This window comes from Neopelma chrysocephalum, unplaced genomic scaffold, assembly GCF_003984885.1.
Source record: "Neopelma chrysocephalum unplaced genomic scaffold, ASM398488v2 Primary Assembly neopelma1_62, whole genome shotgun sequence".
Classification (NCBI taxonomy): domain Eukaryota; kingdom Metazoa; phylum Chordata; class Aves; order Passeriformes; family Pipridae; genus Neopelma; species Neopelma chrysocephalum.
Window position 1 is genome coordinate 4,218,181 of NW_020897719.1, and position 26,534 is coordinate 4,244,714.

The following is a 26,534-nucleotide window of genomic DNA, read 5'->3' on the forward strand; positions in this document are numbered from 1 at the left end:
AGGGCTAATGAGCTCCTTCTGCCTGGGGGACTGGGGAATCGAACCCGGGTCGCAGCAGTGAGAGTCCTGCATGCTAACCACTAGGCCACCAGGGGTCCCACAAATTTTGTTTTAATACACAGTAAAACCACCACAGACACCCGTGGGGTGGCCTAATGTCAGTATCAAGACTGCTACGCTTCACTCAAACTCTCCATCTCCAGGGACGGCCTATTTCTATTCCCCGTACTTACACTGCTTTAGTAACTAGACAACATAGTATGACCTGTATCTTCTGTACTGGCTGAATCTAAAAGCTCTAGATGACAGGATCAGGGTTGGAAAGGACCTCTGAGGGCCACCTGGTTCAGCCACCACTTCCAAGCCAGACTAGCCTCAAAGCTGCATCACTGCTAGAGTACATTTATGCTACCAAGCTAAGGAGCTACTTTTGTTCACTTACATGAAAACATGTGACACTTTAAAGATAATAAGAAAAATTTAAAGTATTCACTGGAAGAGGTAGGATTGGAAAAGAAGGTCTGGTAGATTGCTCTAGGCATTTCCTTCCAGGGTATCTGTATGAATCTTTGTGGATGCTTTCCTCCTACTTCAAAATCACATGAAAACTTCTCATATTTCACATTTTTAAATTTTAACCTCCTGCAACATGGGCCAAAAATTGCATTCCTCACATGAAATTAATGATAACTCTCAGCACTATTTTCTGGAGAAAAATCCTAAATATAGAACATATTTTAGAAAACATTTTTCATAAAAGGGGCAATAGTCTCATGGAATTTGGGGCTTTTACTATGTTACAGTAACAAAGCTGTGACTCAAGCCCCTTTTAAACTTGCTTATCAGTAGTTTACATTTTTTTCTTGCATAAATATTTTTGAAATATTCAAAAGTTTAAGATATACAAATAGATATTGTAACTCTTGGCTTTTTTTAACGTGCAAACTTTCCTTATGCCCTCTCACGACCTGCTCCAGTGGAAGAGTAGACCCCATCCTCAAATTATCCAAATTTCAAGTGAATGAAAAGTGCACGCAACTAAAAACTGTGAACAGTACCTGAGGATAGAATGCAACAAAATCACAGGACAGCTAAGTAGTTCCTATAGAAAGTGCAAAAAAAACTGATGGAGAATATTATATTCCTTTCCTCAGCAGTTACATTTGCAGGTTGTATTTTTTTATCTTATTTCCTGAGGCTTGCAGTAGCTGTGTTTTCTCTTGGACATAAAACAAAGTCCTGTATATCCAAAGAGAAAACTGTGCTGTTTCCTCAGGACTACAGTTGGTAACTTGGACAGGCTTTATTTCTGTCCATGTTGTGAAAAACAGGGCAGATTATAACACTCTGCTGGATTTGCATTGCAGACATGGCTGTAGAATGGGTAAATTACATTACTGTAGCAAACTTCCCAGGCTACCCATATGGTTAAGTAGAAACTCAGAGTTTATAGCTTAATTAGAGGCATTTGTAAGTGAGGATCAGATAAACAGATATACATCTTAAAAGAGTGCATTGGCCATAAATTCTTTCATTCCAGATTCAGATCTGCTAATATATGACTTCAAACACCTTTGACAAGGTTATTGAACAGCCAAGCATCTTATTTCCTATGCCTTTGGAACCTGAAGTGGGAAGAAGTAAATGGCAGAAATCATGTAATCCAGCCAGCAGAGCCTAAACATATTTAGATCTTTGTGATAATTGTTACACAAATGCTTGAATAGGTGGCAGGGAAAAACACAGGACAAGGAACAAACAACTCTAAGGGGAGAGATGGCCCTTTTGCCCTCTTTGCCACCTTTTCTTTGCATTCTCTTTATAATTAATTTTTACAATATTATAATTTATTTATATTCTATTATATATTTTACAATACATTTTTTCACACTCTTCCTTCATCCTCTGCGTTTTTTCTTAAATTACAGATGAAATCCAAACTCATTCTGATGGAAAGGGTGATAGAAGCTGACTCTCCTGAGGTTTCACCTGTCTGTACAAGTGTCTATCCTTTCTCTCTGAAAACTTCCACGTAGATGCAATCTGCAAGTGTTTATTTTCAGACTTGGTTAGGATTTAAAAGGAATTGCTCAGCAATGTGATGGTGATACTACATCCAGGCTGCAAGGAAACGGCAGAGCAGAGCACCCAGGGCTTGAATTGCAGTTGAAACTTTTAAGGTGATAAGTAGGTTTAACACTCTTCCTGTAGCAAAGTTGTAGCCTAGGGTTGTAGTCTGAAGTTGTTTCCTGTGAGTTACATTTTTATTTTTTCAGATGCAGAAAGATGATTTTGACCAGATTGGGATACAGATAACAAACTTACTCAGCTAACACAGGAAAACCAAATATGTTTCAAAACAAGATGGGAAAATTGCCATTTCCATTTCCTCATGTAATTCCTTTCTTAGAAAATCAAGACAGACACTGCTACACAACAGACCAGATTTCAGCTTTATATAAAACAACTTTTGAGGTTTCAAACATATTTGTTTCACCAAGTGGGGAGAGTTTGTGACTGCTTAGAAGTCACTCTGGCAAAATTATCTCATCTTCCAATTTGCATCTACAGAAAAAATATAACGTTGAGTTAAACGCCTTCATTGTTACTCATTCTTTGATGTTTCCACAGGGGTTTTAAACACTGCAAGACCACTAGAGAACCAGGAGCTCAACCCACGTTGCTTAAAGTGAGTTAGGTGCAAGACGCTGAAACAAGGGCTGCAGACTCCGGTCGCTGAAACAGATACCGAAAGTGCCGGTAACAACATAGCAAAGGGATTTAAACGTGTGCCTCGCTGCTTCAGCGTCCCTTTAATGCCTGCCGCCTTCGCTTTGCGACCCTCTCGATGTTAACGCCAGGGTTGCTTTACTTTGGGAAGTGTCCACCCCTGCCAGCCCCCTCCGGGATCTTCCCTAAGCCTGGCGGCTGCCGGACCCAAACACCCTTCTCTCCAGCAGTGCCCGGGCTGCCATCGGTGGGTATGCGCAGCCCACCGACAGCACTGTGGGCCGCGAATCGCACTGGAACGGGCTCCATCGTTCACCTCTGCATAGATCAACGGGAAAATTTTTTCATTAACTTTCCCCCTCCCGCTCCCTCGGTGGAAACTGGCGTCTCCAGAGTTCTGTCTGACCGGAGGAAACGGAGCGGGGAGGCTGCCCGTCCCCCGCCTGCTCCCCGGCCATCCCAAACTGGGGAGAAAAGGGGTTCCCCCAAGTTTTCCCGAGTGCCCCCCAGCTCCACACGGCAGCGCCTCCTCCGCGCGCCGCTGGGCCCTGGGGCGGGGTCTGCCCGAGCCCCGCCCCTCGCCCTGCCCCCCGAGCCCCGCCAGCCGGCGCCCGGCCTGGCCCGGCGGCGATTGGTGGGCGCGGCGGGCGACAGCCAATGGACGCGGCGGAGCGCGGCCGTCGCGGGCCGGGCGCGGGGCGGCCGAGCCCCATTAGGGCGGGGAGCGCGAGCGGGCTGGGCAGTCGCAGCGGAGGCGGCAGCGGGCGGTCCCTGCGCGGCGCGGCCGGAGATGCGCGTCCCCCGCCGGCGCTGACTCCGTGCGGCAGAGCCGCGTACCCGCCTCCTCCGCCGTCTATGTGACGGACTCCACCGCCGCTCTCCGCTCGAGAATACGTCGCCGTGGTCCGGCCGCGCTGCGGGGAGGGTAAGTGGCGGCTCCCCGGGGTGAGGAGTGACGGGCAGCCTGCGGCGGGACGCCCGGCGGGTTTGACGGGACTCCGTCCGCGGGCAGCACTGTGCCCCTGGTGGCGGGGCGCTTCCCGCGGTGCGGTGGGGGTCCTGCGCCCTGCGCGGGGCTTGGATCTACAGGGCGTGACCGCGAGGAGCCGCCCGACCCCGGAGCCGGGGCTCGGAGCGCCGCTAGCGCGGCGCCGTCCTGCGCGGAGTTGTCGGATGGGGCTGCGGGCTTGGCAGAGCGGCGGAGGAGGGGGGGTGCGGGGAGTTCCGCCGAGCCTCGCGGCGGCTCCCAGGGGAAGGTGTCGCGGCGCCGTCGCGGTGCCGGCTCGGTGCGCCCGGCGGAGGGGCGCGCCGGGGCCGCCGGGCTGAGTGAGGTTTCAGTTGCGGGAGCTCAGCTGTTGCCTGTCAGTGGGTGACAACTGGCTCCTGCAAGGCAGCCTCCGCCTCCTCCTTTATCCTGAGCGAAGTGTCCGCCTCTGGGTCCTGCATCGAGCCGGGACCCTGGCCGGGGGGGGAAATCTCGGTCTGCCATCCCGGCAGCATCTTCCACACTGTTCCCTGTTACTGGGGGTACCCCGTCCCCCGCACCTCCCCGCCGCTGCAGCACGGACCTCGCCGAAGTATGTGGCTTTTTTTCCTTCCTTGGTGAAGAGAGCTCTGGAAGGGCGATGGAACCTCCCCGAGCCCCTTCTCCCAGAATATTTATGCCCACCGCGGAATTTCAAACTCCAGCAGCCACCATTTATCAACCGACCCGGCTGGGCTGAGTCCGGGAGCCTTCGCTACGGTCCGAGCCCGGGGCTGCTGGGTCTGGCCTTGGGCAGAAATTTTTAACTGTCCCCCAGCGGGGTGGCCGAGAAAGGCAAAATAGAGCACCCGCCAGTGTTTCCGAATGCCATCAGCTGGAGAGCGAGGAAACGCAGCGGGGGGTATTTTACAAGCGCGCTGAGAAACGTTTATCCAGCGGACCTAAGGGTTAACAATGCGCATTCCCTACATGCTAAAACCTAAAAGGTGGCAAAAATATATGACTAGCGTTATTGCAGCGAAGTTCCCTGTGATCATTGTTTGGCTGGTAACTGAGGTCTTTAAACTGCATGTTTTGCGCGACACTCAGAGTGAGTACTGAGGTTTTCTAGCAGGAAGGGGGTTTCCCCCTTTAGCTCTAGTTATTGTTAATATTTCTGGGAGGAATTACGTGATTTGTACTACTCCTTTACAATACAGGTATATCACAGTGGCCAGGTTTTCATCCCAAGATGTGAGTAGGTCAGAGTGGGCTTGGACAGAGAGCGAAAAGGAAGGGAGAAGGAGAGAGCAATTACTCTGATGCAGCGACAGATTCTCTCATTTCTCCCTGCAGAGAGCCCCGGATGAGCCGGGCTGGTGCAGTTCTGCCAACAGCACGGTTAACTGTGTCCTGTAAATCAAGGTCCACGGAACTGCTCTCTGTATAACAAAAGGTTTTGTAATGAGTAAGCCCAGATCAGTAATATAACAATTTTAACATAACTGGGCAAGGGGGGTGCATGTGTGTGGATCTTACAGGGTTAATAGCTAAACTATTAAGATTGGAGTCAGATGTGGGTAAAAGCAACAGGAGAGTTTGGTTTTTCCTAATATCCTGTAGTATGATAATTCTGAAGAAGGTAATTGTTTAAAAAAAATCTGTTTCAATTTAAGATTTATTAAGCAAGAAGAACCTTATGTAAACATCAGAATCCCTTTCTTGTTTCATAAGACAAGAAATGGCTAGAAATGTCATTTGAACTTAAAGACTACAAACTATGTGTGGATTTTCATGTGTATGTGCAAGAATGTTATTAATCTCATTTTCAACTCAATAGTTCTACTTCTTAGGGGGACTGAGGTGTTTAACTCAGGCTTTTGGCAAAATGGTTTCTGCACTTTTAGATTTTGTTCCCTAGTAAATGAGTTTTTCCTAGCATTTAATAAGACTTTTAGAATACAGAAGTAAGAGATAGCAAGTGCCTTCCAAAGAAGGAGAAATGGAGGGGGTAAAAGGGGGATGCAGAGTTTTACTTACATATGTTGTAAGTTGAGAATGTATATTTGTATATAAGGAGAAGATCTGAGGAATGACTTGGCATGCTAATGACCTGGCTTTTCAGAACTTCAAGAGTTTGGTCTGTCTCCCCCTATGGTTATAATAAGAGATTAAACGCATTTGGAATATTTAATTAATTAGCATATGAAAATACGATGACTTTTACTTTGTCATTGTTTTCCTGTGAAACTTTTCTATGCTAATGAATGTCTACATTTTGCAGAGTAATTTAAATGGCATTGCTTTGCATTATGTTTTTGCAGATTGCTTTGACCATTTCTAATGCTGCAAACCTTTGTATCATAGCCTAAAAGTCCTCTTGCTTTTTCATATTAATCTATTAATAAATATGTTGTTAATGACTGTTATACACAGCTTCTAACAGAGCAGACTGAGAGTTGCTCTTAAATTTAAGGCCTCTATTTGCTTGGGTGCTATATCTTGTGCATTCCAGTGTTAATTGGATGTGCAGTGATGAAGTCCATTTAAAACAAACAAACAAGCTGGGCCGTGTTTCTGTTTTCTACCACTACCTTACCCTAAAGTAAAGAGATCCCTGCTGTGGTATAAAACCATGCTCTGAAACATTACTCTTTCTCATAATTGTGAAGCATCATTAGTGCTTTTGGGAAAACTGTTGTATGATATAATATTGCATTAAGAATGCTTCATTGAGATGGATGCATAGTCACCAAGTGGCTTATATCAATATTCACTTTATCAACTTGTATTAAGACTTAAGCTTGAGTTTGGCCAGCTCTGGTTTTTGCTTATGCTGTTTAAACAGAGGTAAACTTGAGGTTAGCTCTAGCCATTAGTATATGCTTGGTGTAAGCCATGCGTGCTTAGGTCCTGCTCCTGGAAATGTTTACAGAAATGAGTAACTTTTACTTGAGTGCTTAAATTGTTTGGATTAGGAGTTGTATAATGGGAAGAACCAGCTTGGAAGGATACAGCACAGCAATCACTCATCTTTTCCCCCTCCCACCTTATGGCTGAAGAAACATGTTTTGCAAGTAATAGCATACTGAAGTCGTGGCACTTCTGGCAGAAATTCCCAGATAGACTATCAGATCAGTTTGCTAAAATTACATGCTTTTTTCAGAAACAGCTCTTTGGCTGCTGGTTCATTGACAAAGGATAGTTCCAGCTACTGGAAAATTTCATAGGTGGTCTGCTATAACTCTTCTTCTTTGTATTTTACTTGTTTGTAATATGTACATTATACTTTTTTTTAGCAAAACTAAATGAGCGAACGACTTTTCAGCACAAACTAACAATACTTCTCAAGCTTGTTTTTGTGCAAGGAGGTTTTTCTAAATTTACAAAATGAGTGAAGTGCTCATATACAAGAGGTATGAGCCAATGCAAATATTTTCAGTATTTTTAAAATATCTGTAAGTGACAGCTTTTTGCAAGTTTACCTTTTCTTGGAACTCTGCCTGGAAGGCTAACTTCTTAAAAGTTCTTCAATATAGCCATAAGCTTGATGAGTTGCTTTTCAAGATTATTTTGAACCTATCAAGCTCAGTGTTTTGCTAGCTAGTAAACCTGGGGTAGACAGTCTCTTAGGCAGGCCTTTCATTTCCAGTGGATTACGCATCAACAAAAGCTGGAACTGTGTTATTTCAGTTGTTCTGCACCAAAGTCATGTACTCCTGTCTAAGGTCTGTGTTTGAAACAAGAATTTATAGCACCTGATAGCTCTTGCTGTTATGCCTTCTGTACTTCTCTCCTTCATTTTCCTTTTCCTCCCCTCTCTCCCCTCCTTAAGATGTAAGAGTATTATGGAGTGTGCATGTAAGTTAGTATCTATAACAGTTTTATTCAGTTGTCCCCCTTTTATGTAAGCACAGATCCCACAGCTTGCAATAACTGTCTTTGACTTTAGTAACAATTCTTTTTTTTTTTTTTTTTTAAATGGTTCCAGTTACATACAATATTGGTTGGCTTTGTGGAGCAGTTGCGTGCCAAAAAAGCATTTTCTCAACTGCCATCCAAATATTGAAATATAATTGCTTGCTTTTAAATAAAGTAAATTTTGTTTCCTGTGATGTTTTTTTAACCCCCTTTTTGAGCTTGTTGCTTTCTAGTAACCCCAGTTTTAATACTACATGGTTCCAGAACTAGGCTTCTCTGTCAGCAGCATGCCAAATCCTGTCTAATGTCTGTCATAATGTGGTGTATATGAAAACTGACTTCTCTGTGGATTTGATCACTGATTTGTATAATTGCAACCAGCGTGATTAAAAATCTGCATGTCAATATCATGATGCTTATAGTAAAATTAGTTTGGGGTTTTTTTTTAAGTAGAGTGATATTAGTCCCTTAAATTTTCTCTGAGAGAGTCTTCATTGTCCAAACATCTTCATTTCTGAATGTTTGAGTGTTTTAAAAAGAAAATAGCAACATGGATGCAGTTATGAATATAACAACATAGGCCTTGGATTGTGCTGCGTGGTAGGACTCTTGCATCCTCTTGTTCTGTAGGAAACCTGCATCTTCTCTCACCAGTCTCAAAAGGACTGACATGAGAGACTTGCATCTGGAACCTTAAACATTTCTAGACAGACTCTGCTACACCATTTCTCAAAACACACATCCCTTCTGTATTCCTGTGCTCCCTGCTGGAGCCCCCTGACACAGGCACTGTAATTGTTTAGCTTTTCCCATTTTGCCCTCCCTTAATCTCTTCATTAACAGAGTGCTCCTGTGACAGAGTAGTGCTAGCTCAGCAAGAGTCTCAGCCCAGGCACTCTTGCTCAACCTGTCCAGCACATGGGCTGGTTGGACACTGCCCTCACCCATGGCCCATTTCTGTGGCGACACAGACACACAATAATCATGGCACAAATTGAAAGCCAGCTTGCACTTTCAGGTGTGGATCAAGTTGTCTAAGAGCAGTAAAACCTGACTTGTTTTCAAGTATGTTAAAAATTAGTGCATGATTAGTGAAGATGTTTTTTAAGGATCTCTTTTTGTAATCAAGTGTTAATCACCCAGAAGTTCAAAAGTGTTTATGTAAAGACATTGCATGTGTTTGTGTGCATACTTTGGAACTAATACACTTCTACTTTATTTCAGACTCTTTGTAGGAATTGGTATTTTCATATAAAAATAAAAGCTTCACATGCTGAGATGACTAGTCAAAGTATGAATATTTATGTACTTTAAAATGAATTTTATGAAGGTGCTGAAGAAATGTCTGAACCTAGCATATTTGCATCTCTATATACAGACTGCTAAATAAGTTATGCTAGCTCTAGAACCTCACTAGTGAATTGTAAATGTGTTTTGTAAAAGTATACATACGGCTTTCTGAGAGCTTTGAAATGTTTTCTCATGCTTTGCTCATCAGAAAGATCATATGGATAACTCGTGAAAGGGCTTTTTTTTTCTTCCAGTCTTGTTTGCAAAGCATGGTGGATCTGTGTGATAAATGTTGAGTTCTTATTCATCCTGGGACTGAAATGAGTTCATTCTGTGCCTATGGAATATGAGAAAAATATATACAAAGGATATGTTTATATTTAATAAAATTAATAGCATAAAGTGAGTGCAAACAAACTTAAAAGCCTAAACAGCTTGGCAGGCCAATAGCCAGCAAATGTCTTAGAGTACTGCCAAACATGTAGAAAGCAGACCAGGCTCTCATCTGTTCTGAGGTACCAAAAAACGATGTAACTTCCAGCTTCTTAAGGATGTTGTTTACCCAGGGTGCAGCTTTTTTCTGTCCTATCAGCAGCTCAGTATAGGTTTGGATTGCAGCAGGTATCTGCTAGAAGGTACCCCTGCCATTCAGGAGAAATGTGACTGCCTAAAAAAGCAAGCAGTTGTGCTACGGCAGCTCTTCACAGCCAGATCCCAGAGTGCGTGTCCCCTTTACAGGGCATTGGTATCCCCTTAGGAGGCTTTGGGGAAGGAAGCTGTGTTACCAGGGTAAAGCTGGAGACAACATCCACATGGTAAGAGGGAGTCCTATGTACTGCTGTTGTGCTCAACTATGAGCTGCCAAAAAGCTGTAGAAGCACTCTCAGCAACAGATGCTGCCGAGCATGTTGGTGAGCTCAATGGCTTCCTTAGCTGTTGCGAATCCAATAAATGTCAACCTTTACCCCAACCTTTCATACAGCTCCTCTGCTTGGACAATCTTTGCAGGGGATTTTGGGTGGTGTGAAGCTGTAGTTCAGTGGTCCAGGCTAATAGCCCATTTTGTTCTCAATATATGGTTTTCCAGTTATATAAAACTGTTGATTTCATGCAAGAACAACTTGTATGGTTTTAGAGTAGCTGTTAATATACTGAAACTGAGCAATGCAGGTCTTTGATTGAACTGAAGTGACCACAGTGACAAGGAGACATCTGTTTCATTGCTGCAGATTTATTGTTTTTCTCATTTCTTTGCAAAATGTCCCCTGACACTTGGAGCTCTATTGTCTAGTTCTCAATCGACCACCTTTTAGGCTGTAATTTTGGAAGGTTAATTTTTTAATGTCTCTGTGTCTGTCTTGTACTGTGACTATTCATAAACATTTTTAACTTATTAGTGGATGTCTTATTAGCCTGGAGCTGATGCTGTAAGGAGGTACTGATATGATGAGGGCTTTTTCACAGTGGTGTACTTGGCGGTCTTATTTTAGGAATTGAAGTGATACTAGCTTCTCTTTTTTAAATTTGATGCCTAAGTCAGTGTTCAACATCTAAATGCTAACTACAAAACACTCAAAGTTGGATATTCCAGGGCATATGCTTGTTCTTGCATCTCTTTCCATATTCCCATGGCCTCTGGAAGAAGACATGCTTTGAAAGAACAGGTCTCATGAAAATCAGGAGGTACATCTTGAATTATGCAACATTTTTTTCTGCAGGTAGAAGTCATCCTCCTTTGTGCAATTCTGTGCATTTACCTTCATCTTGCTTTGTTGTGTATTAAATCAGCTGATATCTAATGCAATTGGGAGAAGATAATCTAGACTCGTTTTTAAAAGGCACGTTGTCCTGCTGGAGTGCAGGGGGAGACTTAAAAGCCGGTATGTGGGCTGTGACACCGGTCATGCATATGAGTGATATCGTGGCCAGGCTTCACGAACGAAGATTTGGGAAGGGCTCTACCCATGTTTGCTGCAAGCGCATTGGTGGCTAAAAAGGCCAATACGAGATAGGCATGTCCGGTTGCAAAAGGCACAGCAGAAAGACTCCTTAGATGGTATATTCTGCAAGGCTCGATTCTTTCTGCGTTGTCTTTTCTCCTCAAGGGTGATCCTGTGTGCTTTCTCAAAGGCATCAGCAGCGTTATAGATGGTGTGTCTCCAGGCCTCCTCATTGGAGGCCAGAGTAGACCAGTTATGGTGGTCAATGTGGCCAAGGCCGAGATGTTGTTTCAGGGAGTCCTTGTATCTTTTCTTCGGGGCTTCTCTCTTGCGGCAGCCAGAGGCAAGTTCACCATAAAGCAGGATCTTAGGGAGGCGGTGCTCCTTCATCCTGGAGACGTGCCCTGCCCAATGCAGCTGTGTTCTCAGTAACATGGCCTCAATACTTGTGACTGCTGCTTGTTCAAGAACAGATGTATTGGTCACATAATCTGATCAGTGGATATTCAGGATTGTACGGAGGCAACATTGATGGAAGTGTTCTAGGAGACGCAGGTGGTGGCAGTAGATGACCCATGATTCAGATCCGTATAAGAGAGTAGACAGCACAATGGCTCTGTAAACACTGATCTTTGTACTTTTCATCAGGTGTTTATTTTGCCAAACTCTTTTATGAAGCTTTCTGAAAGCATTATATGCCTTTGCTAACCTGTTGTCTATTCCCCATCAATCTTACCATCCGAGGAGATGAGGCTGCCTAGGTAATTAAACTGCTGGACTGATTTGAGTTCTGATTGGCCAATGGTGATGTGGGGGATGATGGGGGACTTCCTGAGGTGCAGGTTGATGGAGAACTTCTGTCTTCTTTAAGCTGACTTCCAACCCAAAGAGCTCAGCAGCCTCTGCAAAGAAGGATGTTAAACGCTGCAGAGCTGCTTCTGTGTGGGCAACAAGGGCGGCGTCATCAGCATAAAGCAGCTCCTGGACAAGATGGTTTAAGGTCTTAGTGTGGGCCTTCAGTCGCCTTAGGTTGAATAGGCTTCCATCAATACGATATCAAATGTAGATAATGGGTCCTTTTACAATGTTGGGGGTCCCAGCCGGGCTGGGGCCTTGAAAGGCACCCCAGCCATGGATGGGTACGGGGGCCAGAACGGTTTGTCTGTTAGTTTGTTTTTGGCTCAGGTTCGGCATGTTCTGGATATATTTGCTTTACTCTGTTACATCCTGACAGGGTGGTCAGGACAAAGGGTTGTTCCTGGGTATTTCCTGGGTATGAGTGAGAGGAGGGGGAAAAACACTTCTAAACAGGCAGTTACAGTAATATTCTGCCAGAGTTGGACTCTGAATGAGTATGAATTACTTCAATCTTGCATTACTGTTGTAAATAAAACCTGATAAAACAATGAATTAAGACTCTATTCCCTCTGTAAAGTACTCGAGCTATTTACCTTATACTGTTGCATAGTTTTGCAGGCACAGTTTAAGTGGGGATGTAGAGATACTTTGGAAATATTTGGGGGTTTTCTTTTTAATTTAAGTGAGCTTCCCAGATCAGTCTGAACAGTACAATGACTGTGTTCATGCACACTGGGGTGTGGTGAAAGAGGAGCTTCCTAACCACATGCTGCTACCAAAAAAAAAGAAAAAAAACCCCAACCCTAGACTATAAAGCTGTAGCTTCTGTTCTGCTGTAGCTCCAAACTATGAAGTGATTTTGTCACTTATGTCATGTCTAGTACTTTGTCTGACTGGAGTTCCAGTTTCAAGTGTTGCTTTTTCTAACCACTGTAATATTAGTTGTTCAGATGATCCTGAAGGATTTTGGAAGATCATCTGCTTGGACTTGAGTATGAATGATGGTTAGGCACTATTTCTAGTGATGAAAATAGTTCAGATCTCTGCTCTCACTTCCCAGTTGCTGGGAGTGGAAAGTCTTTGTGTCCTTCAGAAAGAAAATGGCCTGCTCCTCATTTTATAGAATAACTGTAGGAAAATATAAATCAATGAAGTCTGTCTGAAAAAATAAAAAAAGCAATATTTATTTCTAAACTTTTATTGTAGAAGCCAGTGCCTGAGCGTCTGACTTCCTAACAGCAGTTCCAAGTCTTTAAAAAAAAAAAAGGCAAACCCTGGGTAAGCTGCAAGTTCTCTTCACTCCCACCCCCAGCTAGAGCCTCTTTGCTTGCCTTTGCTTGTGTACTCTATCGGTTTCACAGTTCATATACTTGTGTTTTTTTAAATCTGCCCCTGCACTCTGGTGGGAAACATGTCTGCTGTTTCCTTTCAAACACACAAGGCTTGATTCTCCTCTCACAATGGCATAAATTGTGAAGAACTCCCCTTGAAATCAATGGAAGTAAAGACATGTAAAATGGGGTGAGAGAAGAGCCTAGCCTCTGGTTTCTATTTTTAAGTCAGTCTGGTTAACCTAAAATTGTTCAATGTGCCACTGTGACTTTAGTTTGTAGATATCAATTGCTATGCTTGTTTCTTTTCACATATAATGTATCATTTTCATATATAATACATCACAGCTAGTACCCCTAATCATGATGCACGTGTCTTTGACTTAATATCTTGGTACTACTACGTCAGTTTTGGTAGTTAATAAGTAATACGTATGGTAAAGTACTTAACTTACTAGAGTCAGATCCTATGAAAAGTCTGAGTTATAGTTGTATTCCTGTGCAGCTCCTGAAGGAAAGAAAGCTGGATTGACTCTATCGCTACAACCTAAACTTTCTTTGTGGTTTTCTACTGCTTTAGTAGTTATAATCTGTGAATCTTGTTCCTCATTATCCAGGTTCAAGATATTAATTCTACATAAACAAAACTATCTCAGTTATTGTTGTTTTTCTGTGCTTGTAAAGTGTTCAGCTCCGTTCTTATGTTTTGTACATGCTTAAGAACTTGCTACAACTTCAAATTTTCTCTGAAAAGTGAAGTACTTTGTAATAAACCTGGAATATCTGCACACAGTTTTTGCCACTGCCCAAGTTTTGGAGGTTGTACACATTTGTTTATTTTTTGGCAATGGCTTATGGTCCTTAATTACCATCAGTAGTCAAATAACAGAATGAGATTATACAGCAGTACTGTAAAAGCTGTTCATGCTAGCTATGATCTGTACATGTGTGGATATCTTTGAGAACAGTCACCTCATTCATTAACCAGTGCCACAGACTTCCGACTTTACCACTATTTAGTTTTTGAAATTAATGCAACATTCTCTACCTAACTGAAACACTGCTTTGACTGCCTCTTTCTGTAGTTTAAAAAACTCCCATGAAATAGTTGCCTCCTGTAATGTATTCTAACTTGCAGTAAATATATTGGTGCATTTGAATTTTTGTTTTCTGCTAGAGTAGCAAATCACAGGTGTCCACAAGGGAGTCTCTTTAAACTTGAATACTGTGGTAGGCTTAATATATAATTTAAATTTTATCTCTGATTTTATTATGATGAGAGTGAAAATCCTGTGGTGTTTAGCTGTTGGGTCCTTGAGCTTTCCCCTTCCATTTTAATCCACTAGCTCCTCAAAAAGTCAAGAAGTTGCTTAGCTACTACATGGTGGCCTTTTGTATCAGGGACAGAAGATGCCACAGAAGCTTGCTGTGCTGCTGCACTGGGTTGTAGTGATGCAGATCTCAATGTTCAGTATGGCTTCCCAGCCACAGAGGTGATGCACAACTGGCTTCTGATTTCTTGACTACAGTTGTGAATTCCAAGAGCAAATCCTTCCTTGTCTCTGCTAGGTTTTGCATTACTTACCATGGGGAAAATGGTTTATCATAGTCAATTCACTGTAGCTTTAACCATGGCTTTTTTGAAGTATAGTTGTCTGACAGGTAGCGTGGTGGAGACTAAACTAAGATGTGGTGTTCGCTGCTGCTGTGAACTGCTGTGTTCACGTGCAGCAGTGCTTGCCTGAACTGATGTGAGGAGTGGTGGGGGCAGAGAAGGATGTATGATAGGGATACATATGCTTGTTGGTCAAATAAACTTTTCCCACCTGGAAGCTGGACACTTCTCAACTTTGTTCAGGTAGAGCAGTCATCGTTGTGGAGTAGGGAACTGACTGCCTTCCAAGTGCAGAGATGTGAAGATAGTCTTTCTGGTGGCAAGCTTTACTCATTTTTCATCTTATGGCTTTGAGACTCATTCTGTCATATAATTTTTGGAGCACTTTTAAGCTCTTCTGAGAGGTATTATTGTGAAGGCTGCAATACGTGTCTGGAACAGAAACTACTTTTGGTAGTATTTTTAAAGCATGAGGTCTGGTGTGCAAGTCATTTCTGGGTACAAGAGAAACAAAAGGTTCTGTGGATAGAGTATCAGAATCTATGAGAAAATTAGTCTCTAATGCAAATTGGTACATACAGCAAGCTTGAAGAAAGACTGAAATCTTTGCCAAGCAATATGAAGCACCTTATCATTTTCATAGATGAAGCAGCCTCCTATGAAAAAGATATGGGAATAGAAGAGCATGCTTCTGGCTCTTTATTAGTTGTAGTGGTTAAGAACAAATCCAAGATAATAGTGTGTAATAAGGTTGGTGACTTGAAGACTCTGAACAAACTTAAGTAACTTTCTGCCTGTTGTGAAACTCATGATGTAAGACTTGATCTCAGAAAATAGAGATGGATTTGGAGATCCAGAGCTTGAGCTTGTTTATAGGTAATTTTGAGGAGTTGTCACTACAATACACAGAGCTGATGGTGCCATGCTTCTGCAAAACACAAATCTGTTTTGGAAGTAGCAATAAGACCAATGTAAATTTCAGAAAGCAGTCCTTCTAGTAAATAATTCCAGAGCCATTTGCTTTCAGTCTTGATTTGTATGTAGGCATCCTGAAAGCTCTGACTACTGAACAGCTCACTATGTACCTACTCCAGCTGTCTTTAAAAGCTACCTTTTTTCACGTAGATGCTTTCTGACAAGGGACCTCAGACAGATGCTTGGCACTCATGTCTTTTGTGGCAGAACGCAAAAACGTATGGGATCAGAAGTATGAATAAATTACTCTTGAATAATCCTTCTATTCAGTTACAGGTCTGTGTCACGGCATACACTGTAAGAAAGTGTTTAAAACTCTTTTTTAAAAGATGCATGTGTTAAGGACAAAAGTGTGTGTGGTGGGAAAGTAAAGCAATGTTTTACGTAACACCAGCAGGCTCTAAGGTTTTATCTGACTGTCCTGTTTAAGGAAGGTAAAAATGATTAAAAATTGGTATGCTATGGAAGGGTGCATAGAAAATATATATTTCTTGGCATCCTTCCAGAATTACTATTTAGAGACAATTTTGTAACACTGATGTCTAACAGCATTCTGGTAGCCTCAGTTTTCTTTTCCATGGAACAGTTCCAACCCTCACTTACAAATTAGCTTGTTCTGTGATAACATATGGAATAAAATAAATATCAGGACACACTGCAAAACATTTATGCCTAAGTTTCTGACCAAAGTATGCACATAGTTTGCTATAGCTATGAATTTGGCCCTTTAAGAAAAACATATTGGAAGACACCTGATCATATGTGCACATGCTGCGCCTGTGCCACAATACATGCATGCCAAGCACACTTCTGTAAGGAAGCCTGGGATCCTCTCCTCTAAAGCTGAAGCTTTTCTGTAGCTGTTAGGCCAACACTGTAAGGTGCACTACCAGCATGGAGGGCAGAGCATACCGGCCTGAGAAGGTGTAGATGCTTATCAAGTCTGTGCTGTGACAGCTGTCTACAGAAGAAATGCTTGAGAATAGTCACCTTGAAGCTGCATAGATAAAAAATATGCAGAATTAACGATAGTCCTTGACACTTCCACTAAAATACTGAAATATGGGACTTGAGCTCCAACTACACTTCTGGGTTTGCAAAGTAAACCAGACTATTGTGATAGGGCCTGGCTCAGTTCTTTTGCAGCTGGTGACTTCAGGGAAGGGCTGAAGGGTAGGGTCTTGCAACAAGGAGGGTAACAGCCAAGTCTGATCAGGCAAACACCAAGCACAGACAGACTGAAAGATGACAAATGTAGTAGCTAAGTGGTGGGGTATGGAAAGCTCACAGCCTGTGGTGTTGGGGCTCTGGCTGCTACTGTCCAGTGCAGGCCTCACAATACTGGTGGGAAAAGGCAATATACTGATCTCTTCACTGGGTAAAGGTGCAATGGAGCTGCAACCATGGAGTCAGTGTGACTCGTGATGGTGGCTTAATGTATAACTGAACAAAAGGTTGATGAATTGTCATAGAATGATTTGGGTTGGAAGGGACCTTAAAGATCATCTAGTTCCAACCACCCTGGTGTAAGCAGGGACACCTTCCTCTGGACCAGGTTGCTCAAAGCCCCATCCAACCTGGCCTTGAGCACTTCCACAGATGAGGAATCCACAGCTTCTCTGGGCAGCCTGTTCTGGTGCCTCACCACCTTCACAATAAAGGATTTCTTCCTAATATCTAATCTAAATGTACCTTGTTTCAGTTCAAAGCCAATACCCTTTGTCCTATCACTACATGCCCTTGAGGTAAGTCCACCTCTAGCTTTTTGTAGGTGCTGGAAGGCTGCTCTAAAAGTCTCCTTGGAGCTTTCTCTTCTCCAGGGTGAACAACCCCAGCTGTCTCAGCCTGCCTTCATAAAAGAGGTGCTCCAGCCCTCTCATCTTCCTCGCTCTCCTCTGGACTCACTCCAGCATGTTCAGGTGCTTGTTGTGTTACAGGCCCCAGAACTGGATGCAGTATTCTGGGTGGGTCTAATGAGAGCAGAAGGGCACAATCACCTCTCTCGCCCTGCTGGCCACACTGCTTTCCCTGCAGCCTGGGACACATTTGGCTTTCTGGTTTGTAAGTGCGCCTTGATGGGTTATGTTGAACTTCTTGTCCACCAACACCCCGAAGTCCTTCTCCTCGGGACTGCTCTCAATCCATTCTCCTCCCAGTCCGTACCTGTGCTGGGATTACCCTCACCCCGGTGCAGAACTTGGCACTTGGCCTTGTTGAACTTCATGAGGTTCACACAGACCCACCTCTCAAGCCTGTCCAGATGCCTCTGGATGGCATCCCTTCCCTCCAGCGTGTCAGCCACACCACACAGCTTGGCGTCGGCGACCTTGCTGAGGGTGCACTCGATGGCACTGTCCGTGTCGCCGACAAAGATCTTAAACAGCGCTGGCCCCAGTACTGACCCCAGCCGAACGCCACTCGATAGAGAGCTCGTTCCGCCCGTCGCCTCAGCCTGGGAGGGCGGGGGGCGGGCGGGCGGTCCCGGCGGGGTCGCTCCGGCGGCGGGGCCCTGTCGCCGCCTCCCCGCTCGCGGCACCGGCGGGCGCTGGGGCACCGCCCCCGCCAGGTGGCGCCCGTGCGCTGAGCGCGCGCCGGCTCCTGCTCCTGCCGGGGCCGGGGTTGGGATCAGCCCTGGGAAAGGTGGATGTTAAACGGAGCAAGGCCGGCCGCGAGGAAAGGACAACGCTCGTGCTTTTCGCAGTGCGCTTGTGGCACTCGGAACACTTCTGCCTGGCTATGTTTTCAAGGCTAAAATTATTTCAGGGACGGGTTTGCAGTGGCACCAAGAGCAAAGCAAAGTGTGCTTTTTTCATTCCCCTCAATTTGCCATCATCCTGCTTTAAATGAGTGAAATTAAACAGATTTGAGGGACAGATGACAACCTGCAATGCAAAAAACCAAAAAAAAACAAAACAAAAACCAAACCCCCCCCCCCAAAAAACCAACAGAGGACTGGCTATTTTTTCTGTTCCTCCGCATGCTTGGTCTCTGTTAATTTACCACTGTTCCAAATTACATTGAAACCCAAAGGAAAAGGGAACAAGCTTAAAGGTCCCAGCTCATCTACTCAAAGATCTGTGTAGGTGTTCATCTTTTGGGGTGACATCTTGCTTCACTTTTTCTGTCAGGAGAGGATGGGCATGCCTTTGCAGGTAGAGCTGGAGAAGTGAAGAACATAGCCCTTGGCCAGCCCAGCTGGCCAGAGGCTGTGGCATTCCATGTTGGAGACTAAGCTCTTCCCCACCCCAGAAGACCCTCTGTGTGTATTGCCTGTTGTGGTGGCAGCTCCATGAGGGTGCAAGTGGTCTGAGTATGTAGGCGGAGGCAGGAACCTTCTCACAGCCACTCCACAGACACGGAAGACAACACAAGAAGTCCATGCACTTTAATGTGGTTCTCTAAGGCCCTGGTAAGCTGCCCAAACTAGTTTAACCAGGCCCAGAGGCAGCAGAGTGAGGAAGAAATGGGCTCTGCTGAATAGCCAAAGGAGCGCTTCCTTATCACCTTCATTCCTGGGGAGCTTTTGCCCAGAACTGAGCTTGTCCTGGAGATACAGGAGTGAGATAGTCCTGAGACTGAAAGAGAAACATGTTTTGTTAATAATTGCGAGGAGGCCGTGTAGGATCAGTAACTGTTGGTTCCCCTTTTCAAGGAAGGATAGGCAGGTGTTAAATTCAGGCCTGCAGAGTAATCCCGCTTGGGATGCAAGCTGTGACTGCCACTGCTTCCCTCTAATGGCCTTGGAAGAAGAAGGGGCACCTCAGGAGGTTGCTGAGATTTCAGGCAGATTGTGCCTACAAACAGCAGTGTCCATATCTTTTGATGGATACAGGGTGACTGTCAAATAGGGAGGGATGTGACTCACCTGGCAAACAGGAAAGGGTGACAGCCTGAGCAGCCTGCAGCCAGATTTGTAGATCAAAGCCTTCAAGCACTGCACCCTGAGCTGCATGGTGAGCTCCTCACGTGCATTAAACTAGTCTAACAAAATGAACGGAATACTCAGTATTCAGAAAATTTTCTGCAGAAAAGAAATGGGGAGGAATTACTGGCCCTGCAGAACTTGGGCATCTGGCCAACTTGACCCAAATATTGTTTAAAAATAAGGTGGTGGTTTCTCAGAATTTTAGGCATGTGGTTTGAGAGTTTTTAGTTAAATCCTTGTAAGCATTATCCTGTTAACATGAAGAATGTTAGTAGTTTTATAGACTTTCTGATAGGGCTGTGAGACAGAGGTGCTAATAATGAATCACCTGAGTGGCAGGTGTTGTAACCATTCTCAAACAGACCGAAAGGCTTTCTTTTTTTTTTTTTATTCTTTTACAAATACTGATTAGTCCTACACCAAATAAGACTTGTCTCCTTTTGTACCCTTCTTCCTATAGGAGAAAGAGAACATTCTTTCAGGAGGGCTTTTTGTTTGTTTGTTTGGGATTTTTGGGGGGGAGAGGTGATGTTCCTTGATTTCAGTCTTGGGAAAGGAAACCCTCTGTGGTAAATAATTGGGTAAGGATCTAGCAGGATGGGCTTAAATGAAAGTGCCTCGTTCAGCAACTCTTCTCCCTTCTTAATTGTACAATGGACTTTCTCAACAGTGCATCCTGGTATTCATTCAAGACCTTCAGCTCTGATACCTGTAAACAATTATCATTCTCCCACATGCTACACAAGCACTTGGGTTTAACAGTGTATTTCTGTGTGGCAGCAGTTTAACCTCCTCAAGGAATTTTTCTGTCCTCTTTCTGTCTTTCTCTTCTGTGTCCCTTTCTTGCAGTTTTTTGTTGCTGATTTATTCCATTTATATGCAGATTCTAAATACAGCTGTTTCTATGTGATGCTATTGTCTTCTCTCCCCTATGAAGCTATAATTGCGCAAAAGTGTCAGTTTTTAATGGTATATATCTAGTAGTCCCTATCTAATGTTCACACCTGCTTTTTAGTTTGTTATAGCAATAAGCTGCTGATGGGAACACGATGTTCCACTCTCTCATACTGCAAAAAAATGAAGCGGTTCCTGCACCTTCTGTGAGGTTTCTTTTATTGCTGTCCTCATCCTCTTCTGTGTTTGAACAGAGTATATTATTAGTTGCCTCTTGACTGGTCAAGAGCACAATACAGGGACATGGAAGCAAGAACTCATACATTTTAAGTACATTGCCTACTATTATGTAGCTTGGCCATTGGGTGACAGGGAGTTAGACCTGTGGTGCAGAACCTCTTATATAAGGTGTTAAAATGAATTGAAAATCAACATCTAATGAGAGACTCTTAAAAGTACTTTTCCGGATCACAGGACTTACTGGTATGGAATATGTACAAATGAGCACAGTCTGGGAACTCCTTCTTAGCCAACTGAAAAGTAAAAATGGTTGACTCCTATGTGCCTCCAGAGAGTGGAAGATCTCCTAAACAACAGTTTTCTTTAAGTGAAGCATTGCTCAGCCCTGGTGCTAGTTTTATTGTACAGTCATGAGGCATGAAAATTGCTATATAAAAGTGCTCAGTGATGCAGTACTACTTTTAAAAAGGAAATCAAACCCCAAATTTTTCAGTGTTGTTGTATTAGCTTCCATTTTTCATCCAATAATGCACAGCCTGAATGATAAGTTTACAAAAAACAACTTTTTCAAGTGTGATTTGGTAATAGAAACAGTATAGTTGCATCTGCATTCCAGTCCTTTGAATATCAGCTGCAGTTGAAGCACTTCAGGATTCAGTGTGTAATGCCTGTAATCATCTTGGTCTTCAGCAACCTGTGCAAGAAATTGACTTCAAGGATCAAAGTTATCCATATTTTACACCAGAAAAGTGTGAATATCAAATAGCTGGAAATTTACCCTTCAATGATTATTTATCTGTCAATAACAACCTTTAGAACAAAGGAGAAATGGAACTGCCCCTTACTTTTTAAAGTTTTTTTCTTGTAATGACTAAGGTTTCTTAACCAATATGCTTTGCATTTAAGAGTGGAAATACTTTTACATGGAACTTGGAATGTGTAAGTCTTACTGCAGGTACTAACTGAATGTTTTGTCTGACTGACCATTTCTTATTAATTACAAAGCTAGAAGTAGATTGGGTTGATAAGGCATAACCCTGAAGCTGCTTCCTGTACGTGATCTTTAGTGTTTTTAAAATTCTTTTCTTATCACATAATCATTATATCTGGGATCATGACACACGCCTTTAGGGGATGACAGGCTGTGGTCCTGTGGGATTTTTATTTCAGTCTTCTAGCATTAGTTTTAGGAAGCTTCTATTGAGCAGGTTACACTTTCAACTTGTCAATAGCATGCTGTCTGTACTCTGGCATGCAAAGACTAGTACAGGAATACAAAACATTGACATCACCCGCAACAGTTTGAAGTTGATATTCCATAGTTCAATGTTTGTGCTGTGACTAGAGCAAGCTAAGATTTGGCAGGATTGTTAGCTCAAGGAAAGCCTAGTGAAGTAAATAAAACTGTCAGTGTTGCTTCAATCGTAAAAAGTATCTTTTAAATGTAGACAGCTCTTGCCCCTCACTGAAGCTTGAACTAAATATTGAAGAGATTTCTTCAAATAATACAAAATGCATTGGAAAATAAGAACAGGGTGATTTTGTTTGTTCTGTAAGTTCAACTAAGTTCACTGAAGGGCTGACATTACATCAATGACTACTGCTGATTGCTGTCTTCACACATCACCTTTTTGCATCATAAAACCCTTTTTAAAATTAAAACCTAAAATATCTCCTGTCCTTTTCTGTAGAACCTATAGCTCTGGTGCCACTAGCTGTCTTTTTTTATTTTTTGGGGGGGAGTAGGACTGAATCTATTTGATGGACCTAGTTTGTGAGCTTGGAGCCAATCTCTGGAGGTCAGTTGGTCTAACCTTCTCTTAGAGCAGGATCAACTGAATTCAGACCACCTTGTATCAATACAGCGTTTGGATTTGTGCAGCATGCAGCAGGTCTCTTAATAAATAAGCCAGTGTTTCTATGAATTGTATCTTCATAAATTAGAAGGCCTTTAGTAAATCACGTGTTCCCACTGGAAGAATGGGGATAATAGAAAAATCCCAGTTTCTCTCCTTGTGTGTACAGTTACTCTTTGTGGGTGCAGTATGGCATCATGAATATGTTGACCTGTTTGTCTGACTTCCTTCATTCATGGATGCCTGGTTGCTAAAGTAGCTGGCTGCATGGTCGACTAAGTGGCACTTGAGTAACAATATCTTCCAGTGCTATTAGAAGGGGATTAAGATTTAAGTAGGCTCTAAGTTGCTTTTCTTTTGAAAGTAGCTTCTAAAATATTAATTTAGAGGCTGTATTCATGAAATACAGGCTTCATGTTGCGGTTTAGAGAGGTACTGTAAGTGATGGACAATTGAGTTTTGTCGCGCTAAAGCAACTTTGTCATTAGGTAGGACAGCAGACCCAATCATTTACAACCCATGAATGGTCAGGGGTTTGTTCTCAAAACGTTTACAAGATCAGGAAATTCTTCAGAAACAACTGTTTGTGAGTACTGTGTAGAGTACTTCCAGAGGAATACATAAATAAAAGGCAATAAAGATTGTCATCTTCTAAATCTACATGGTATGAAATAAGATTGAGAAACTGGTCAATCTGGATGCGTAGCAATCTTGCAGCTCAGCTTGAACCTCCGAGTTTGGTTTGGTTTTCATATTCAACATATTTGTATTATGCTCCCTTGCAAGTAGCTGAAGTTGCATGTTTGTACCTTTCAGACAAAACTTTTATGAGTGTGGATTCCTTCCAAGTAATTTGGTAGTAAAGGGGAAGTTTGATTAAGTCATAGTTACGCTTTAAAGAACAAAGTTTTGGATGTCCAAAGATAGCTACAGCAATTTAGTAAAAATTGGATTTGAGCGGGGATTATCGTGGAGACTGTCGTTTGATTCCTATTGCTTTTCTGGGCATCTGAAGATGGTTAGGGAACTGCTTATGTGAGCAGAACAGGCCTATCTATTGCCAGTGAGTGCTGGTGGCACTGGTAAGTAAGTTGGCCATGCAGAGAAAGCATGTCTTTCCAAGGAATACCACTGTTCTGCACTGATGCTTTTTTTGATTGGGTTTGAGGTTTTTATGTTGCCTTGTTTTGGTTTGGTTTTTTGTGTTACTGTCTAGCATGTCAGAGTCTATTACTGTTTCATCAGTTTAAAGTGTTCTATATAGGTAAGTAAAACTTTTGTATTCTTTCTGTAAGTTGTTAATTGCTTTTTAATTCTGTTTGTATAGAGTAAGTATTCAGATACTTCAGCCATAGAAGTTCATATATTATACTTTAGGCCTCCGGTACTCATTACTAATACAAACAGCTAATTCCTACCCACAGTAAATCTATCTCATGTTCTTCCTCGCCTACCCCAATGTGCAAATGCAAAAGAACAGAGAGGTTCAGGGTACCACTCTGAATGTGAAAGTGGAATCACTCAACATGGATACAGCAATAATAGTTTGAGAACAGCAAAGGGAAAAGTGGTCACAGAGGGCCTGTGGCTTAGAGCCACTGGCTTAGAGCACTGTTTAGATAAATGCTGCCGTGATCTGCCTCTCCCCTTGTAGTGGCGTTCCGGCTTGTCTAACCTCATGGTGAACTGGTTTAAAAAAATCAAATCAACAGGAAATTTCACTTCTTTTCTCTTTTTCTTTTGGCAGAGTTAGCTTTTTGCTTGTTTAAATTCATCTGCAGTTCCACCATGTAATCAGCTGAGTGCCAGTGCTGGCACAGTGCCTGTTGTCTGCATGGAGGAAGAATGCAGAATCCATGCAGTATCCCAAACATAAATGGGTTTCAGTTGTGTCTTTAAAGTCCCCAGTTATGCAGTTCTTGTGCATCTTGCTTTGTCTTGTTCTTCAGTTACACCTACTTCTCTCCTTCAGGTCTATTTACATGGCTCACTTTTATGACTTCACTAATAGTGAAATGTTCCACAGAAATGGTGGCGCCTACTACAATAGTTGGGAATGCTATTGCCTGTGATTACTGCTCTTGGTGGTGCAAAGATTATTAGGGATTGGAACTCTTTGCCTGCTATTTCTTCATCAGCACGGCTGTCACCCCTGGCTTCTTTACCAAAACTTGTCCCTCCCTAGCAGAGGTGATGGAGTGTAGGGTGGGTTGACGTGGTTTCAATCTAAACCAGGGATAGAATCATAGGTCTAAATCCAAATGGTAGGTAAAGAGTACATGCTCTGGGGAAAAAAAAGTGTATCGCTAGATCTAGGATGGGGGAAGTAATTACAAAAGCTGAGGTTTCGTATATGACAGACTTTTAAAAAACATTTTTCCTGTAGATAAAATATGAGAAGGTTTGTCCCTAGTGCCTTTTTTTTTTTTGTTGTGCGATAGGCTGTGAGATGGAATTAATTCCAAATAAAAACAAACAAACAAACATTTGTATGTAACTATGTGTTTGATTTTTAGCTTACCGCCCAATCTTCTGGGTCTTTTTCTAGGGTACTGTAACTTATTTTGGTTTGTGGTTTTTTGGTTGATGTTTTGATGTGGGGTTGTTTTGCTTTGTTTGATTTGGTTTAGTTTTGGTTTTAAGTGCAAGGAAAAGACTCCAAAACCTGAGTTCACGTTTTTCCAACGATGGGTTTTGTGTGTCTCACTTGTGCCATAATGATCTTGTTGCAGATAAGGACAGCAGTGGTAAGATATTTAAGAATGCTTTACAGTAATTGTCAACCTCTCAAAATTTCTGGAACTTGCTAGATCTTGAATGCTAACTCTCTTCAGTGTAATTGTGCTATGTGGTTTTGTAAATATCTCCTGTGTTTTCTGTTCTTAGTTTGATTGTTTGATCTGCATTGTCAGGTCTGGTGTTTATAAACAGTTGCTTGTATACATCAGGTATACAAAAGCAGAAAAACAAGAACAAAAAAAACCCTGTTTAATGCATTCATACTGTCCACCACTGTGCTTTTAATTAGGACTTCAGAAGTCCCACATCTAAGGGCTTTTAGAGAAGTGCTGTGCCAAATTGTCTGTTGCTTCCTCATTAAGCTTTACTAAGTACTGGGTTTTGGTGTTGTCAGAGATTAGTTCCTTGAGGAAGGGAAATTCTACACAATATTAAAGGTTATTTAAAAGATGGTGCTTTGACAGTCAGTCGGCGGCGGCAGCAGCAGCAGCAGCAGCAGCAGAGGTGGTAGCGGCAACCAAGGTAAGCCCGGGGTTTAGAGCTGTAGATTCAAGCAGCGCGGGGAGGCTGCCGAGCCCAAGGACACTTGAGCAGCAGCCCCGCCCGGACCCGGCAGGTCTTGGCAGCCAATTAGGCGAGCAAGGGGCGTTGCCAGGACCATCTGCGGGAGATTTAAAGGCCTCCAGGAAGCGTGAGTGACACGGAGAGGGTAAAGGGGAGTGTGGTGTGGCAGTTCGTGCAGGAAGGACACAGCCACCCTCCTGTCTCTGGTTGTGTGTTAGGTGTGGGTTAGGTGTGTTAGGTGGGTTTTGTTTTGGGGTTTTTTGTTGGTTTTCTTTTTCCTCTCCAACTTGACTAGATCCAGCAATGGTTTACAAACGACCAAAAGCCATTGCTGTTGCTGCTGCTGCCAGTGATGGAGTGTGGTGACCCAGACAGAACACTCCCAAGAAGGACGCAGCTGTGTCTGAGTCTAGTGTTAGTACTGCAGGATAGTGCAAAAGACACCTGTGAGCAGTGTGAACAGGTGAATGATCTGCTCTGTCTAGTGGCAGAGCTTAAGGAAGAAATGAAAAGGCTATGGAGTATTGGGGAAAGCAAAAGAAAAATAGACTGATGGAGTTTCACCCTTCCAAGCCTGAGAGAAGCTCAGCAGGAGTCAGAGATGCCCTGCCCCTCTTGCCATCAGGCAGAAGGAGAAGAATCTAGTGGATGGGGGGGAATGGAAGTGAGTCCCTGCTCAGGGAGGTAGAAGA

At 43.1% G+C, this 26,534-nt stretch overlaps 1 protein-coding gene across 1 annotated transcript in view; it reads left to right on the forward strand.

The window, feature by feature from the left end:
- Positions 1-3,510: 3,510 nt before the first annotated feature.
- The window catches only part of PRICKLE1 (prickle planar cell polarity protein 1), a 67,455-nt gene continuing 44,431 nt past the window's right edge, over positions 3,511-26,534 (forward strand). The window contains exon 1 of the mRNA XM_027682211.1: positions 3,511-3,655. The gene's annotated coding sequence lies outside the window, so the exon portion shown is untranslated. The remainder of the gene's footprint in view (positions 3,656-26,534) is intronic.